This window comes from Heterodontus francisci, unplaced genomic scaffold (assembly GCF_036365525.1).
Source record: "Heterodontus francisci isolate sHetFra1 unplaced genomic scaffold, sHetFra1.hap1 HAP1_SCAFFOLD_167, whole genome shotgun sequence".
Lineage (NCBI taxonomy): Eukaryota > Metazoa > Chordata > Chondrichthyes > Heterodontiformes > Heterodontidae > Heterodontus > Heterodontus francisci.
Genome location: NW_027141337.1, coordinates 616009 through 622245, shown reverse-complemented (window position 1 = coordinate 622245; position 6237 = coordinate 616009). Strand labels below are relative to the sequence as shown.

The window sequence follows — 6237 nt, the reverse complement described above, 5'->3', positions numbered from 1 at the left end:
ATTTTGCTTCCTTATGCGTCCCTTGCCTTGGTTCTGATTTTCCGGTTGCACAATTTACTTTGAAATTATTTCCCAAGCACCAGTGGATTGAATTTGAGAAACAACACAGAGTCATTTACAGCACAGAAGGTGGTCGTTTGGCCTATCACGTGCATGCTGGCTCTCCCCGGAGCAATCGAGTCAATTCCACTCACCAGCTCGATCCCTTTCCTCCTGCAAGTTTCTTTCCTTCAAGTATCCATCCAATTTCCTTTTCAAATCATTGATTGTCTCTGCTTCCACCACACTCGTGGGCCAAGACATTACTACCCACAGCATAAAAAATTCCACCTCATCAAGGATGGGAAATACTTATATCATCTATATTTGCTTATTCTCTCTTTCTATGAGAAAAGACTGACAGTCAACATGAAAGGAAACCCAAAAATCTTCGAGCAGCATGTAAATGATAAGTGGGTAGTAAGAGGTTGAGTCGGGCCTATGAGGGACAAAAAGGATAATATAAGCTGAGAGGTGCAGGGCAATGTTAATCTACTTAATGAGTACTTTGTATCAGTGATCACTAAGGAAGTGGAATTTGACAAAATCTCAGTCGAAGTGAAGAGAGTAGAGGCAATGGAGAGAGTACAAATTAGGAGAGGGAGGTGCTAAAAAGGCTGGCTGTGCTTAGGGAAGATAAATCACCTGGTCCGGATGGCTCACATCCCAGGTTGCGAAAGGAAATGCGGATGCAGATAACGGAAGGGCTTGCTATAATCTTCCAATCTTCCCTGGATACGGGGGAGGTGCCAGAGGATTAAACAGTGGCAAATGCGACACCCTTATTCAAGAAAGGGTGTAAGGACAGTCCGGGTAACTACAGGCTAGTTAGATTAACAGCAGCGGTGGGTAAGGTTTTGGAAAGAATAATCAGGGTAAAAAATCAACAGTCACTTGGAGAGGTTCGAGTTAATTAATGAGAGTGAGCATGGATTTATAAAAGGGAGTTCATGCTTGACTAATCTAACTGCATTTTTTGATGAACTAACAGAGCAGGTTGATGAAGGGAACGCAGTGGATGTTGTTTATATTGATTTTAAGGAAGCGTTTGACAAGGTACCACATAAAAGGGCGGTTAACAAAATTGAGGTTCGTGGTATAGGAGGGTCAGTGTCCAATTGGATAGAAAATTGGTTTAAGGACAGAAAACAGCGAGTCTTATTAAATGGTTCTTTGTCAGACTGGAGGATAGTCGACAGTGGTGTTCCCCAAGGGTCAGTGCTAGAACCACTGCTTTTTTTGCTCAAGGTAAGTGACTTGGATCTTGGAATACAGAGTAGAATCTCAAAATATGCCGATGACACCAAACCTGGAGGAGCGGCAAACAGTGAAGATGATATGAACTGCCTGCAACAGGACAGTGATAGGCTAGCAGAATGGGCAGACAGGTGGCAGATGGAATTTAATAGTGACAAGTGTGAGGTGATGTATTTTGGCATAAGGAATAGGGAGAGGCAATATATACTTAATGGCACAGTTCTAAAGAGTGTACTGGAATAGAGGGACTTGGGGTTCATGTGCATCAATCTTTGAAGGAGGCAAGTCATATTGCGAGAGTGGTTCGCAAAGCATATGGGATCTTGGGCTTTATAAGTAGAGGCATTGAGTACAAAAGCAGGGAGGTTATGCTGAACCATTATAAAACTCTGGTTAGGCCCCAATTGGAGTGTTGCTTCCAGTTCTGCTCAGCAGACTTTAGAAAGAATGTGAGGGTCCTTGAGAGGACGCAGAGGCGATTTACCAGAATGGATCCAGGGATGGGGGATTTTAGTTACAAAGTTAGGTTGGAAAAGCTAGGATTATTCTGCCTTTCTCAAAGGAGATTGAGTGGAGAATTGATAGAGGTGTATAACACCTCTAGAGAACAGGCCATCCTGGACTGGGTATTGTGTAATGAGAAAGGATTAGTTAACAATCTTGTTGTGTGGGGTCCCTTGGGGAAGTGCCCCATAATATGATAAAATTCTTCATTAAGATGGAGAGTGAGAGAGTTGATTCCGAGACTCGGGTCCTGAATCTAAACAAAGAAAACTATGAAGGTATGAGGCGGGAGTTGGCTATGATAGATTGGGGAACGTTACTTAAAGGGTTGACAGTGGATAGGCAATGGCTAGCATTTAAAGAGCGCATGGATGAATTACAACAATTGTTCATTCCTGTCTGTGCAAAAGTAAAACAGGAAGGGTGGCTCAACTGTGACTTACAAAAGAAATTAAGGAAAGTATTAGATCCAAGGAGGAGAAATATAAAATGGCCAGAACAAGCAGCAAACCTGAAGATTGTGAGCAGTTTGGAATTTAGCAGAGGAGGACAAAAGGATTGATTAAGAAGGGGGAAATAGAGTATGACAGTGAGCCTGCAGAGAACATAAAAACTGACTGTAAAAGCTTCTATAGATATGTGTAGAGAAAAAGATTAGTGAAGACAAATGTGGGCCCCTTACAGTCAGAAACGGGGGAATTTATAATGGGGAACAAAGAAATGGCAGACCAATTAAATACATACTTTGGATCTGTCATCACAAAGGAGGATACAAATTATCTCCCAGAAATGTTGGGGAACATAGGGTCTAGTGAGAAGGAGGAACTGTATGAAATCAGTATTAGTAGGGAATGTTTGGGAAATTGATGGGATTGAAGGCCGATAAATCCCCAGGGCCTGATAATCTACATCCCAGAGTACTAAAGGAAGTGGCCCTTGAAATAGCAGATGCATTTCTGGTCTTTTTTCAAAATTCTATCGACTCTGGAACAGTTCCAATGGATTGGACGGTAGTTAATGTAACTCCACTATTTAAAAAAGAGGCAGAAAGTAAACAGCGAATTATATACCGGTTAGCGAGGCCTGGACAAGGTATGCCAGCCAAGAGCGACGTCTCAATTCATTCCATCTTCGCTGCCTTCGGAGAATACTTGGCATCAGGTGGCAGGACTATATCTCCAACACAGAAGTCCTTGAAGCGGCCAACACCCCCAGCTTATACACACTACTGAGTCAGCGGCGCTTGAGATGGCTTGGCCATGTGAGCCGCATGGAAGATGGCAGGATCCCCAAAGACACATTGTACAGCGAGCTCGCCACTGGTATCAGACCCACCGGCCGTCCATGTCTCCGCGATAAAGACGTCTGCAAACGCGACATGAAATCGTGTGACTTTGATCACAAGTCGTGGGAGTCAGTTGCCAGCATTCGCCAGAGCTGGCGGGCAGCCATAAAGACAGGGCTAAATTGTGGCAAGTCGAAGAGACTTAGTAGTTGGCAGGAAAAAAGACAGAGGCGCAAGGGGAGAGCCAACTGTGCAACAGCCCCGACAAACAAATTTCTCTGCAGCACCTGTGGAAGAGCCTGTCACTCCAGAATTGGCCATTTTAGCCACTCCAGGCGCTGCTTCACAAACCACTGACCACCTCCAGGCGCGTATCCATTGTCTCTCGAGATAAGGGGGCCCAAAAGAAGCCACACATCAGTCGTGGGGAAAATGCTGGAGTCCATTATAAAAGATGTTATAGCAGAGTGCAATAATAACTCGTCTCCACTCCTAGTATTTCTAAATCCCACACATTCACTATAATGTGAACAATTATTTCCTGTTGTGTCTCTCTCAGATTTGTCAACTTCACTGTATTGGAGTGAGGTGACATCTACTGGCGGGAAGCAAGAACTGCAATCAAGCAGCAGAAACTCCACAGTCTGTCAGGGTTAAAGAAACATTGCAATGTGAGGATACAGCGAAGTGGTTTGATTGGGTAGATGGAGACATGATTCCACTTGTAGTGGTGTCTGAAGCAAAGGCCAGAAATACAAAATTGTCATTAATAAAAGAAATGAGGAATTCATGAAAAATGTAGTGACGTAGTGAATGGTTAGAATGTGGATAGAATAGAAAGTGAGATTGGATGGACAGAAGCAGTCTGAAAGGATGGCTAAACAAACGGTGAGTGCCCTGAAACGTTAACTGTGTTTCTCACAGCACAGATGCTGCCAGAGCTGCTGAACATTTCCAGCACTTTCTGTTATTATTTCAGCATTTGCAGGATGTTGCATTGATCTGAAAAACAATGGATGATTGGCTGGGGGGTTCCAGTGAAATTCCACAGCAGCTAATAAAGCCTGACCTGTCAGCGGCTCGTTGGTCTAGGGGTGTGATCCTCTCTTAGGGAGTATGGTTAATTAACATGCGAGAGGTCCCGGGTTCAAGTCCCGGACGAGCCCTGGTCTGCTAGCGTTTTTAGATTAAGGTTATCTATTGGTTTCAGCCTTGCAGAAGGTGGAATTGACTTCCAAACAGAGCTGGCTTGAGGACCAGACAACTGGATTCAAAGAGATTGTCGACAAAATTGTAATTAACTATATGTACAGATAGCCAAGTGGGAATATAAAGTTGTTGCTGGAATTGTGACCTGACTCCAAAAACATCTGGACTGGAATGGAATGGAATTCTTCAGTGTTTCTGTTGTTTGGCTTGCATTGACTCATCGATTTTCTTGTTTTTCACTTTGTCGATGCCTTTGAATAATTGTGGATCCTTCTTCAGGGTGTCTTCATTCACCAGGTAGTTCTGACCTCTGATGATGTTGATTGTAATCAACTTCAATTCGCTGATAGTTTTGGAAGTGAGCAGATTTCCTTTGCTTGAGTCTACAACATGGAACTCAGTCTGACATGTGGACCCATGGGAGGATTTGAATGCCTTCCCTGCGTTGGAATTGCATCATCCAATAAGAGACCGAGTAGAAGTGACAGTTCTGTCAGTCGAATATGAGATTTTTAATAGCAGGGTTGTGAGTTTGAGTGCCATTCTGTTTTTCCCTTTTGTAAGGCTTCATGAGCAGAGAGTACAGGGAGTGTTTGAAATGAGCAAGTCTCGCTTTGATTCAGGGCTCTTACCTCTCAGCAGCATCTCACTATGAAAGATTGAATTTGATCTCATTTTATTCTCAGCTCGGGGTCTGTGCGGCTCAGTGGCACTTCTGGCTTTCTCCCGCTTCACAATCCATCAGTACTGAGAAAGCAATGAGGAATATTACTCACATGTTGTGTTCTTTAATTTTTTGGAAAACTTGAATGTATGTATTTTCTTCCAAAACAAGGACAACAAGCCACTGTCAATGCAGGGCTGAAATAGCTCAGTTGGGAAAGCGTTAAACTGAAGATCTAAAGGTTCCTGGTTCAATCCCGGGTTTCAGCAATTTTGCTTCCTTATGCGTCCCTTGCCTTGGTTCTGATTTTCCAGTTGCACAATTTACTTTGAAATTATTTTCCAAGCACCAGTGGATTGAATTTGAGAAACAACACAGAGTCATTTACAGCACAGAAGGTGGTCGTTTGGCCTATCACATCCATGCTGGCTCTCCCCGGAGCAATCTAGTCAGTTCCACTCACCAGCTCGATCCCTTTCCTCCTGCAAGTTTCATTCCTTCAAGTATCCATCTAATTTCCTTTTCAAATCATTGATTGTCTCTGCTTCCACCACACTCGTGGGCCAAGTCATTACCACCCACAACATAAAAAAGTTCCACCTCATCAAGGATGGGAAATACTTACATCTTCTATATTTGCTTATTCTCTATTTCTAAGAGAATAGACTGGCAGTCAACATGAAAGGAAACCCAAAAATCTTCGAGCAGCATGTAAATGATAAGTGGGTAGTAGGAGGTTGAGTCGGGCCTATTAGGGACAAAAAGGATAATATAAGCTGAGAGGAGCAGGGCAATGTTAATCTACTTAATGAGTACTTTGTATCAGTGATCACTAAGGAAGTGGAATTTGACAAAATATCAGTCGAAGTGAAGAGAGTAGAGTCAATGGAGAGGGTAGAAATTGAGAGAGGGAGGTACTAAAAAGGCTGGCTGTGCTTAGGGTAGATAAAACACCTGGTCTGGATGGCTGGCATCCCAGGTTGCGAAAGGAAATGCGGATGCAGATAATGGAAGAGTTTGCCATAATCTTCCAATCTTCCCTGGATACGGGGGAGGTGCCAGGAGTAAACAGTGGCAAATGCGACGCCCTTATTCAAGAAAGGGTGTAAGGACAGTCCGGCTAACTACAGGCTAGTTAGATTAACAGCAGCGGTGGGTAAGGTTTTAGAAAGAATAATCAGGGTAAAAAATCAACAGTCACTTGGAGAGGTTCGAGTTAATTAAGGAGAGTGAGCATGGATTTATAAATGGGAGTTCATGCTTGACTAACCTAACTGCA

The 6237-nt window shown here is 43.4% G+C and overlaps 1 non-coding gene across 1 annotated transcript; it reads left to right on the top strand.

Annotated features, from left to right (window-relative positions):
• Window positions 1-5154: 5154 nt before the first annotated feature.
• Window positions 5155-5227, top strand: trnaf-gaa (transfer RNA phenylalanine (anticodon GAA)). Its single transcript has one exon. It is a non-coding gene; the product is annotated as a tRNA-Phe (tRNA).
• Window positions 5228-6237: the final 1010 nt, after the last annotated feature.